The following is a 13,803-nucleotide window of genomic DNA, read 5'->3' as shown; positions in this document are numbered from 1 at the left end:
TACAAAATTATGTTCTCTTTGTTCTATTACTTGTGAACTTTGCAATAAGTTTGGTCATCTTAATTTCCAATGCATGCTTTTTCATGATCGATTCGTGTCCAAATATTGCAATAACTTGAACACCCTTCAACTTTATAATGAGATTTGTCTATTTTTGCGGAGTGAAGAATTGACACATAAAACTAATTGGTTTGAAGTATTCATTCTCACAAATGACATTGAAACTAAACTAAAAAATATCTATATTTTTTGCATGATAAATTGCAATGAGAATGCTTATATTGCCAACTATAGAAAGATGGGAAAACCAATAGAATATAAAAGGAATACTAATGAAAGGGTAAAGATTTCCACTTTCCCTCCTACTGTCTCTCGTGATAAAATAGGTGACGAGGAGGATCTCCCTATTCAACCAATCTCATCAATAAGAAGCTTGAAAAATTAAGTTAAACCCACACATGATGTGGTGAAGAAGAAGAAAAGAAGAAATAATAGAGGCAAAAAGGTATCTCTCCCAAATAATGTTGCTCCTATTATTGTTGTGTCTCATGAAAATGAATCAAAAATAATTGTGGAGGATGATGTACTTGATGATGATATTGCTTCTATGTCTTATGGCACAATGTCCGAGAGCACTATTGATGATGATTTTGTTATGCCTATTGCTTGTTGTGATGATTATGATTGGGAAGATAATGATACTTCTTATAATCTTGGAAACCTTTTTGGCACCAACTTGGGAAATCATGATGATATCAATTGTTATACCGTTGGTGCTATTCATACTATTAATGATGAGAGTGATTATGTTTATGATATGCCAAGCCACAAGCTTGGGGATGCTATGTTTGATGAGAATGACATGTTTGAGAATTTATTTGCTGCAATTAAGGTTTATCCCAAGCTTGGGATGATGTGCTTAATGAAGATGATCTTTTTAGTCCTCCTACTTTGAATGATCAAATTTGCTATGATGATTGCATACCTCCTATCTATGATGAGAACAAAGTTGCTACTTATGATGATTATTGTGATGATACTTAGGTTATAAAAAGTAGTGATAATTATTGTCGTAATTTTTAATATACCTTTACCGAACATTACTCTCTTAACATGGAAAAAAAATAGTATTCGAGTTTCATATGATACTCCCACTATTGTGAATGGGAATAAAATTGCTTACATGGAGAGTAATAAATTTTCTATGCTTTTGGATCATGAAAAGAATGCTTTATGTGATGGTTGTATTTATGAATCTATTCATGATGCTACTGCCAATTATTATGAGAGAGGAACTTATGATTCATAATGCTCTTTTTATGTTTCAATCCTTATCTTTTATGCGAGCATCATTGAACTCATCTTGCCTAGCTAAAAGGCATTAAAGAAAAGCGCTTGTTGGGAGACAACCCAACACTTTGACCTACTGTTTTTGTGTGTTCACATGATTAAGCTACTGTAGTAATCATGTTTTATTGCTTTTGTTTCAATAAAGTGCCAAGTAAAGCCTTTGGGATAGTGTGGATGATAGTTGACTTGAATCTGTGCAAAAACAGAAACTTTTGCGCTTAGTCCAGGAATTTTGAAAATTCACTGGAATGTGCTTTTGATCCGAATTTTAATAAAGGTGATTGATATACAAATTATCTATGTTTTCCTAATTTTTCAGAATTTTTGGAGTAGCAGAAGTATGGTTGGAGTACTGACTACTACAGATTGTTCTGTTTTTGACAGATTCTGTTTTCAATGCATAGTTTGCTTGTTTTATAGTTTCTATGGCTTATATTGCTATATAAATTGTGGAAATGATATGCTATAGTAGGCATTGTGTGGAAACAATTATGACTCTTGTCTTTGAGAGTACCAAAGTGAAATGGTTTGCTCTTATCATATTAACCTATCTCACGAAGTTCCGTTAAGTTTTGTGTGATTGAAGTTTTCAAGTTTTTGGAGAGATGTCGATATGAGGAGCTAAGATTGGGGATGACCAAGGAATGCCAAGGTAATATTCAAGGAAGATCCAAGCAACTAAGCTTGGGGATGCCCCGGAAGGCATCCCCTCTTTCGTCTCCAACATTATCGGTAACCTCACTTGGAGCTACATTTTTATCTGTCACATGATATGTGTTTTGCTTGGAGTGTCATTTTATTTTGTTAGGAATTTCTTGATGTTATTTATAATAATGTTTTGCATCTTTATTTTTCAATAAAAATGTCAAGGATAGCCTTTACCATGCTTATTTTGCAAGTCTACATGTTGATGTTTCAAAACAGAAAGTTTATCATTGTTGCGAAAATTCCCGAGAAAAGTCAGAGTGTAATAAAATGTTGAAACTTTTTGAAAAATAAGCTCTAATAAATTTTCTATAGTGTGATGAATTTTTAGAATTTTTGGAATTGCAGAAGTATGATTATTCTTGCATTCTTTACAGACTATACTGTTTTGGCAGATTGCTGTTATGGTTGCATTGTTTGCATATGTTCGCTTGTTTAATGATTCTATTTGCGGACATGAGTATTAAATATGCAGAGCATTTAGTATGAAATGTTAAATAATAAGTTTAGTTATTTTCTACAGTAGAGATTGATAAGGTTTTGCATTGATTTATACTAACATATCTCACGAGTTCTTGTTGAGTTTTGTGTGGATGAAGTTTCTAAGATTTAGGGAAACCGTGATATAAAAGGAATTAAGGAGACACAAAAACTCAAGCTTGGGGATGCCCAAGGCATCCCAAGATAATATTTCAAGAAGTCTCAAGCATCTAAGCTTGGGGATGCCCCGGTCGGCATCCCACCTTTCTTCATCAACAATTATCGGTTAGTATCGGTTGAGCCTAAGTTTTTGCTTCTTCACATGAGTTGTGCTATTCTTGGAATGTCATTTTGTTTTGTTTTGCTTGCTGTTTTAATAAAATACTTAGATCTGAAAGTTTTAAATAAAAGAGAGTCCTCAAATAGCTACCCATTTTGCATAACTACTCACTTGATCTTCACTTATATCTTTTTTTGGAGTAGTTTGTCATTTACTCTTGTGCTTCACTTATATCCTTAGAGTAAATTTTGAATGAATTGAATATCATGAATTTGAAATTATATGTTCATATCATGCCTAGTGGTATCTTCACATTAGGTTTAGAAAGTTAAATCTTTTGAAGCTTGACAATCACAATTTTGGTCATACAAGCAATTCATGCATGATTAGTAGAAGGAAGAGAACTTTCACATGCAAATACACTAACTTGGAAATCTTTTGTGATTGTGCGCCCCCATCAAATATTATATGCCAAAATTGTTGACGTTGGACAAGGAAGACAACGTAATGAATTATGTTTGTTCATATTCACATAGAAGTTATATTGTCATTGATCCTTCAACATGTAGTGCTTTCCCCCATCTTTGCTAGCCAAAAATTCCACACCAAGTAGAGATACTACTTGTGCATCCAAAAACCCTTAAACCCAAATCTTATTTTCAAGAGTCCACCATACCTACCTAAGGATTGAGTAAGATCCTTCAAGTAAGTTGTCATCGGTGCAATAAGGCAATAAAAATTGCTTCTAGAAGTGTTAGATCATTTAGTTGAAGAGAAAATTGAGTGTTGTACGAACTTGTGATGGCAAAGAATAAAAGTGACAGACTGCATAATAAAGGTTGCTATCATAAGGGGCAATATAACGTGATGTTCTTTTGCACTAAGGGGTTGAGCATACAAACAAAAAGCGCATGTCAACCTTTGCTTCCCTCTGCGAAGGGCCTATCTTTTACTTTTCAGTATTTACTTTCAAGCAAGAGCCAAAGTTTTTCTCTCTATTCCTTTTTATTTTCTCCTTTGGCAAGCATCATGTGGTGAGGAAAGATCTAGGCACATATAACTAGTTGGATATGGGTAACATGAGTTATTATTGTTTACATCACCCTTGAGGTGAATACGTTGGGAGGCGAAGTTATAAGCCCCTATCTTTCTATGTGTCCGGTTTAAATGTTTTGCTCATGTGTATGCGGTGAGTGTTAGAAATCATAGAAGACTATATGATGGTTGAGTATGTGGAGCTCTTACTTAGACTCTGTTGAATAAGTTGAATTGCAATTGCTTGGTGACTGAGAATATAGGTTGTTGAGTTTCAAGAGCATTCATTGTTTGAACCTTAACATGTGAATTGGTTGCTACTTTAACATGATGAGTTTTATGAGAAAGAATTTCTATTAGGATGCTAAGAAAAGTGATTGAAATTATCATTGATCAAACTTATGCACTTTGCTAGCATTCACACTTCATAAATTATTTCTTTTATCATTTACCTACTCGAGGATGAGTAGGAATTAAGTTTGGGGATGCTGATAAGTCTCCAACGTATCTATAATTTATGAAGCATTCATGCTGTTATATTATCATTCTTGGATGTTTTACAATCATTTTATAGCAACTTTATATCATTTTCTGGGACTAAACTATTGACCCAGTGCCCAGTGCCATTTGTTGTTTTTTGCTTGTTTTTTACATCGCAAGAAATCAATATCAAATGGAGTCCAAAAACCATGAAACATTTTGTGGATTTTTTATGGACCAGAAGACATTCAATGGTCTAGAGAAGCGCCTGGGGGTGCCCCGAGGGGGCACCACCCACCAGGGTGCACCTGGGGGCCCAGGCACGCCCAGGTGGGTTGTGCCCACCTCGGTGGCCTCCTGCACCCATCTTTGCCCTATAAATCACCAAATATTCCAAAACCCTCGGGGTAACCCTAGATGAGAAGTTCCGTCGCTGCAAGCCTCTGTAGCCACCGAAAACCAATCTAGACCCCATTCCGACACTCCGCCAGAGGGGGAAATCATCACTGGTGGCCATCTTCATCATCCCGGCGGCCACCATGATGATGAGGGACTAGTCCACCCTCGGGGCTGAGGATTTGTACTAGTAGCTATGTGTTTAATCTCTCTCTCTCTCTCGTGTTCTTGATGGCACGATCTTGATGTATCGGGGGCTTTGTTAATATAGTCGGATCATATGGTGTTTTCCCCTCACTATCTTGTTGTGATGAATTGAGTTTTCCCTTTGAGATTTCGTTTTATCGGATCGAATACTTTTATGGATTTGAGAACACTTTATGTATGTCTTGCTATGAATACCCGTGGTGGCAATGGGGTATCGTATTGATTCACTTGATATATGTTTTGGCACTCAAATCCCAGATTCCCGAGGTGACATTGGGGTAATCTATGCATAGGGGTTGATGCATGTTCTTGTCTTTCTTTCTCCGGTAGAAATCTTGGGGAACTCTTTGAGGTTCTTTGTGTTGGATTGAGTATTATGAATCAGAAATTATTTGGTGTTATTTTAGTATGAACTCTTGGATAGATTGATCGGAAAGAATAGCTTCGAGGTGGTTTCGTACCCTACAAACAATTTCTTCTTTTGTTCTCTGCTAGATAGGAACTTTGGAGTGATTCTTCGTCGCACTTTGAGGGATGGTTATATGATCCAATTATATTAGCATTGTTGAGAGATTGCAGTAGCGAAAGTATGGACCCTAGTCCTCATTTTCAAGCATTGCAATACCTCTTGTGCTCCGTTTTATCAATTGCTACCTTGTTGTTTTTTATTATTCTTACTACAAAAACTAATATCTACTATCCATATTACACTTGTATCACCATCTCTTCTCCGAACTAGTGCACCTATACAAATTACCATTGTATTTGGTGTGTTGGGGACACAAGAGACTTTTTATTATTTGGTTGCGGGGTTGTTTGAGAGAGGCCATCTTCATCCTACACCTCCCATGGATTGATAAACCTTAGGTCCTCCACTTGAGGGAAAATTGCTACTGTCCTACAAAACTCTGCACTTGGAGGCCCAACATGTGTCTACAAGAATAAAGTTGCATAGTAGACATCAGTATGTTCCCGAGTGAATCTCCTGCAAAATATGTTGTCCTTCCTCTGGTGATATGCAGCGCTGAGTGACTCTAGATGTGCTCTTTTCGTAAAGGTGATCGCCCATGACAATGAAAGCTTTCGATTGGCAGGCAATCTGATGAGCCTCAACCTCATCCTCAGGGAGTTCTTGCCTGAGCAAGTAGGCGATGTATGGTTCGGTTCACTCGAGAGTGATTACAAGAATCTCCTGGATGAGGTCGATCGCCACGGGGATGTCAACCTCAGTCGAATTTGATGGTCTGAATGGTTGCGGGGGCTCCTACATGAAAGGGTCTTCTTTGATCGTGGGAGATTGTAAGTGCTCCAGGAACACGTTCTTAGGGACTTCCTTCCTAGTGGAACCAATCTTGGCCAAGTCATTAGTTGCCTGGTTCTTGAGTCGTGGAATATGATGGAGCTCCAGTCCCTCAAAGTTCTTTTCCAGCGTCCAGATGGCATTGTAGTAGCCTGTCATTGCTGGACTTCGGATGTCCCACTCCTTCATGACTTGGTTGACCACCAGATCTAAGTCACCATAGACCATCAGTCGGCGCATCCCAAGAGAGATTTCCATGCGCAACACATACAAAAGAGCTTCATACCCAGCCTCATTGTTGGAGGAATCAAAGTGTGCTGAAGCACATAGCTAAGTCGGCCGCATTTAGGGGACACCAGGACCACTCCAGCTCCGGAGCTGTGGAGCATCTTGGAGCCGTCAAAGAACATCGCTCAATGTTCTAGAAGACATGGGGCAGGCTGTTCCTGCTCCATCCACTCGGCTAGAAAATCCACTAGGGCTTGCAACTTGATGGCCTTCTTGGCTCAAACTTGATGTCTAAAGGAAGGAGCTTGATGGCCAACTTCGCCACTCGGCCTGTGGCATCTCTTCTGTTCATGATCTCGGGCAGAGGAGCATCAGTTATCACCATGACCAAGTTCTCTTGAAAGTAATGAGCCACCTTCTTTGCGGTCAGATAAATCCCGTACACCAACTTTTGATAATGCGGGTACCTTTGCTTGGAAGGAGATAGAACTTCGGAGATGTAGTAGACTGGTCACTAGAGCTTGAAGGCTTTACCTTGTTCCATAAGCTCCACGGTGAGCACAGTGCTAACAACTTGGCTCATGGCCGTGGTGTATAAGAGCAGGGGCTCTTTCCTGCTCAGGGCAGCTAGCACCGGCTAGGTGGAAAGCAAGGCCTTGTGTTCTTGGAACACGACCCGTGCTTCGGGAGTCCACCCGAACTTGTCAGATTTCTTCACCAGTTAGTAAAGGGGCAGGGCCTTTTCACCAAGTCGTGAGATGAACCTACTCAGGGTTGCCAAGCAGCGTGTGAGCCTCCATGCTCTCATTGATTTGCTTTTGTAAGCATGTCTGAATCATGCCCTGGAACATAACCTTGGAATTTTCAATCTGAATGGCATAGTGATATAACAAAAACACCCGAATGGGGTGATGAATGCTATTTTTATTTCATCCGGACCATATATTCACATCTGGTGGTACCCGAAGTACGCATCCAGAAACGAGAGTCACTCACACCCTGCAGTAGAATCTATTATCTGGTCTATATGGGGGAGAGGAAAATGGTCGCTCGATTGATATGCTTGAAATTGATGCACATCCGGAGAGAGTTATTCTTCTTGGAACCATGACGATGTTCGCGAGCCACTTGGAGTGGTATACCTCTTGGATGAACTCAACGCCCAAGAGCTGCTCGATCTCCACGCCTTGCACTTCTCAGTGGAGGAGCGTCGGAGGTGCTCCTTGAGAGGCTTCATCTTTGAGTAGACATGGAGTCTATGCTCAGCCAGTTCCCTAGGAACACTTGGCATGTCAGAAGGCTTCCATGCGAAGATGTCCCAGTTCTCACAGAGGAATTGGATGAGCTCGCCTTCCTATTTGCTGTCAAGCGTGGTTGAGATGTTGGCCAGAGCGGCATTCAAATCCTCAGGATGCACATGCACGGGCTTTGTTTCTCCGATCGTCTGGAAAGCGCATTCCACAGACGGCTTCCTAGACTTTAGTAGATCACTCGAATCCACTGCCTTCTTGTACTCAACCAACTCGGCCAGCGCCATATGCTCATCAGCGATCTGGGAGCTGATACGTCAATTTTGCATCCTGTTTTCCTACTATTATTTATAATGTTTTTATGCATAATAACACTTTCTAGAGTAATTCTAATGCCTTTTCTACCATAATAGGCAAGGTTTACGCAAAGAGGGAGAGTGCCGATAGCTGGAATTCTGGACCTGAAAAAGCTATGTCAGAGATACCTATTCTACACATCTCCAAATGAGCTGAAATTTTATAGAGAATTATTTTGGAATATATAATAAATATTGGAGAAAAGAACTACTAGAGGGGGGCTGCTAGGTGGCCACAAGACACCAGGGCGCGCCAGCCCCTCTAGGCGCACCCTGGTGGGTAGTGGGCACCCTGGCCCACCTCTGGTGCCCATCTTCTCGTATATAAGATCTTTTGACCTAAAAAAATAAGAGGAGGACTTTCAGGACGGAGCGCCACCATCTTGAGGTAGGACTTGGACATGAGCACTTTTGCCCTCTGGTGGAGCGATACCGCCAGGGGAACTTCCATCCCGGAGAGGGAAATCGAAGCCATCGTCATCACTAACAACCCTCTCATCTTTGGGAGGCCAATATTCATTAACATATTCAACATCACCATCTCATCTCAAAACCCTAGTTCATCTCTTGTGTTCAATCTATGTACCGGAACTTCAGATTGGTACCTGTGGGTGACTAGTACTGTTGATTACATCTTGTAGTTGATGCTATATGGTTTATTTGGTGGAAGATTATATGTTCAGATCCATTATGCTATTTAATACCCCTCTGATCTTGAGCATGGATATTATTTGTGAGTATTTGCCTTTGTTCTTGAGGCCATGGGAGAAGTCATGTTGCAAGCAATCATGTGAATTTGATATTCGTTCGATATTTTGTTGATATGTATGTTGTGGTTCCCTTAGTGGTGTTATGTGAACGTCGACTACATGACACTTCACCATCTTTGGGCCTAAGGGAATGCATTGTGGAGTAGTTGTTAGATGATGGGTTGCTAGAGTGGCAGAAGCTTAAGCCCTAGTTTATGTGATATTCCGTAAGGGACTGATTTGGATCCATATGTTTAATGCTATGGTTAGATTGTTATCTTAATTCTTCTTTTGTAGTTGCGGATGCTTGCGAGGGGGTTACTCATAAGTGGGAGGCTTGTTCAAGTAAGAACATCATCCAAGCACCAGTCCACCCACATATCAAATTGTCAAAGTAGCGAACACGAATCAAAGTGACTAGATGAAATTCCCATGTGCCCTCAAGAATGCTTTGCTTATTATAAGAGACTGTGCCAGCCTGTCCTTTGCTACAAAAAGGATTGAGCTACCTTGCTGCACTTTATTTACCATTACCATTACTTGCTCGTTACAAATTATCTTACTATCAAACTACTTATTACCGACAACTTCAGTGCTTGCAGAAATTACCTTGCTGAAAACCACTTGTCATTTCCTTTTGCTCCTCGTTGGGTTCGACACTCTTACTTATCGAAAGTACTACGATTGATCCCCTATATTTGTGGTTCATCAAGACACTTTTCTGGCACCATTGCCGGGAGTGAAGCGCTCTTGGTAAGTGGAAATCGGTAAGGATACATTTATATTACATGCTGAAATTTATTGTCACTTGTTACTATGGAAAACAATCCTTTGAGGGGTTTCTTCATAGTATCTTCACCTCGACCGAAAACACAAATGCCCTTCAACCTACTGCACCTACTGAAAATATTAGTTATTCCTTCGGGTATGATAGAGCAACTGCTAGCTAATCCTTATGTAGGAGATGGAATGAAACATCCTGATATGCATTTGACACATGTGGATGAAATTTGTGGATTGTTTAAGCTTGCAGGTTTACCCGGAGATGAAGTTAAGAAGAAGTTTTTCCCTTTATCTTGAGGGGGGGGGGGAGTATTGACATGGTATAGGCTATGCTATGATATTGGATCTTGGAACTGGAATCGATTGAAATTGGAATTTCACCAAAAAAAATATCCTATGCATCTAGTTCATCGTGATCAGAATTATATATATAATTTTTGTCCTCGTGAAGGAGAAAGTATCGCTCTAGCTTGGGGGAGGCTTACGCCAATGTCATATTCATGCCCCAATCATGTGCTCTCAAGATAAATTATTATTCAGAATTTTTATGCTCGACTTTCTCGTAATGATCAATCCATGCTCGATACTTCTTGTACTGGTTATTTTATGAAGAAGACTATTGAATTCAGGTGGGATCTTTTAGAAAGAATTAAATGCAACTATGAATATTGGGAACTCGATGAAGGTAAAGAGTTAGGTATTAAGCTTGAGTTTGATTGTGTTAAATCTTTTATGAATACCGATGCTTTTCACAAGTTTAGCACTAAATATGGACTTGATTCTGAGATAGTAGCCTCTTTTTGTGAATCATTTGCTACTCATGTTGACCTCCCTAAGGAAAAGTGGTTTAAATATAATCCCCCTATTAAATAAGAAATTAAAGAACCGATAAGAGTTGAAGATGAAACTATCATTTATAATGTTGATCCAGTTGTGCCTACTGCTTATATTGAAAAACCACCTTTCCCTGTTAGGATAAAGGAACATGCTAAGGTATCAATAGTGGTTTACAAAAGTAATATTAAAGCACATAAACCCTCTAAACAAATTAAAGTAGAACCTAGTGTTGCTATGGTTAAAGATCTCTTGGTCGAAATTGTTGATGGGCATGTTATTTACTTCTGTGATGAAGCTGCTAGAATTGCCAAACCCGACACTAAAGATAAGTATAGACCTGTTGTTGGCATGCCTGTCATCTCAGTTAAAATTGGAGATCATTTCTATCATGGTTTATGTGATTTAGGTGCTAGTGTGAGTGCTATCCCTTTTACTTTATATCAAGAAATTATGAATGATATAACACCCGCTAAAATAGAAGACGTAGATGTCACTATTAAACTTGCTAATGGAGATACCATCACACCACTTGGTATTGTCAGAGATGTTGAAGTTTTGTGTGGGAAAATAAAATACCCTACTGATTTTCTAGTTCTTGGTTCCCCACAAGATGACTTTTGTCCCATAACTTTTGGTAGACCTTTCTTGAACACTGTCAATTCTAAGATAGATTGTGAGAAAGAAACTGTCAGTGTTAGTTTTGGTGATGTGTCTCATGAGTTTAATTTCTCTAAGTTTCATAGACAACCTCATGATAAAGAATTACCTAGTAAGGATGAAATAATTGGTCTTGCTTCTATTGCCCTACCTCCTACTGGTCCACTAGAACAATATTTGCTAGACCATGAAAATGATATGCACTTTCATGAAAGAAATTAAATAGATAAAATATTCTTTGAACAACAACCTCTCCTTAAACACAATTTGCCTATTGAAACTCTAGGAGGTCCTCCTCTACCTAAGGGTGATCCTGTGTTTGAATTAAAGCAATTGTCTGACACTTCAAAATATGCTTATCTTGATGAGAAAAATATATATCCTGTTATTATTAGTGCGAACCTTTCAGAACATGAAGAAGAGAGATTATTGAAAATTCTGAGTAAGCACCTTGCTGCTATTGGATATACTCTTGATGATCTTAAGGGCATTAGTCCCACTCTTTGTCAGCACAAGATTAATATGGAACCTAATGCTAAACCCGTTGTTGATCACCAATGATGATTGAATCCTAAGATGAAGGAAGTGGTAAGAACTTAAATACTAAAACGTCTGGAAGAAGGTATAATCTATCCCATAGCTTATAGTAGATGGGTAAGTCCTGTTATTTGTGTCCCTAAGAAAGGAGGTATTGTTGTTGTTCCTAATGATAAAAATGAACTTATCCCACAAAGAATTGTTACTGGCTATAGAATGGTAATTGATTTTAGAAAATTAAACAAAGCTACTAGAAAAGATCATTACCCTCTGCCTTTTATTGATCAAATGCTAGAAAGATTATCTAAGCACACCACTTTTGTTTTCTTGATGGATATTCTGGTTTCTCTCAAATACCTGTTTCACAACCTGATCAAGAGAAAACCACTTTTACTTGGACTTTTGGAACTTATGCTTATAGACATATGCCCTTTGGTTTATGTAATGCACCTCCTACCTTTCGAACATGTATGCCTGCTATATTCTCTGATTTTCGTGAAAAGATTGTTGAGGTTTTCATGGATGATTTCTCCGTTTTCGGAACTTCTTTTGATGATTGCTTAAGCAACCTTGATCGAATTTTGCAGAGATTTGAACAAACTAATCTTGTCTTGAATTGGGAGAAGTGCCACTTTATGTTTAATGAAGGCATTGTCTTGGGGCATAAAATTTCTGAACTAGGTATTGAGGTGAATAAAGCTAAAGTTGATGCAATTGAGAAAATCCATGTCATAAAGACATTAAAGGTATTCGTAGTTTTCTTGGTCATGCTGGTTTCTATAGGAGGTTCATTAAAGACTTCTCTAAAATTTCTAGGCCTCTTACTAATCTTTTACAAAAGGATGCTCCATTTGTTTTTTATGAAGATTGTGTAGAAGCCTTTGAAACACTTAAGAATGCCTTAACTTCTGCACCTATTGTTCAACCACCTGATTGGAACTTGCCTTTTAAAATTATGTGTGACGCTAGCGATTATGTTATTGGTGCTGTTCTAGGAAAGAGAGTTAATAAGAAATTAAATGTTATCCATTATGCTAGCAAAACTCTAGACAACGCCCAAAGAAATTATGCTACTACTGAAAAAGAATTTTTAGCAATTGTGTTTGCTTGTGATAAATTCAGATCTTACATTGTTGATTCCAAAGTAATTGTTCACACGGATCATGTTGCTATAAAATATCTCATGGAAAAGAAAGATGCTAAACCTAGACTCATTAGGTGGGTTCTCTTGCTACAAGAATTTGACTTACATATCACTGATAGGAAAGGAGATGAGAACCCCGTAGCTGATAACTTGTCTAGGTTGGAAAATATTCTTGATGACCCACTACCTATTGATGATATTTTTCCTGATGAACAACTAGCAGTAATTGTTGGAAATATGCCCTAGAGGCAATAATAAAGTGGTTATTATTATATTTCCTTAATCATGATAAAGGTTTATTATTCATGCTATAATTGTATTGATCGAAAACTTAAATACATGTGTGAATACATAAACAAATACCAAGTCACTAGTGAGCCTCTACTAGACTAGCTCGTTGATCAAAAGATGGTTAAGGTTTCCTGACCATATACATGAGTTGTCATTTGATAACGGGATCACGTCATTAGGAGAATGATGTGATGGACAAGACCCATCTGTTAACATAGCATATGATCATTCAATTTATTGCTACTACTTTCTTAATGTCAAATACACATTCCTTCGACCATGAAATCATGCAACTAACGGACTCCGGAGGAATGCCTTGTGTGTATCAAACGTCCCTTCATAACTGGGTGATCATAAAGGTGCTCTACAGGTATCTCCAAAGGTGTCTGTTGAATTGGCATGGATCACAACTAGGATTTGTCACTCCGTATGACGGAGAGGTATCTTTGGGCCCTCTCAGTAATACATCATCACAAGAAGCTTGCAAGCAAAGTGACTAAGGAGTTAGTTACAAGATGATGTATTACAAAACGACTAAAGAGACTTTCCTTTAACGAGATTGAACTAGGTATAGAGATACAAATTATCGAATCTCAGGCAAGTAACATACCGACGAACAAAGGGAACTACGTATGTTGTCATAAAGGTTCGGCCGATAAAGATCTTTGTAGAATATGTAGGAACCAATATGGGCATCTAGGTCCAACTATTGGTTATTGACCGAGAGCGTCTCGGTCA

This window comes from Triticum aestivum, chromosome 2B, assembly GCF_018294505.1.
Source record: "Triticum aestivum cultivar Chinese Spring chromosome 2B, IWGSC CS RefSeq v2.1, whole genome shotgun sequence".
Taxonomy (NCBI): domain Eukaryota; kingdom Viridiplantae; phylum Streptophyta; class Magnoliopsida; order Poales; family Poaceae; genus Triticum; species Triticum aestivum.
The sequence above is the reverse complement of the archived record's forward strand: the minus strand, read 5'-3'. Positions refer to the sequence as shown.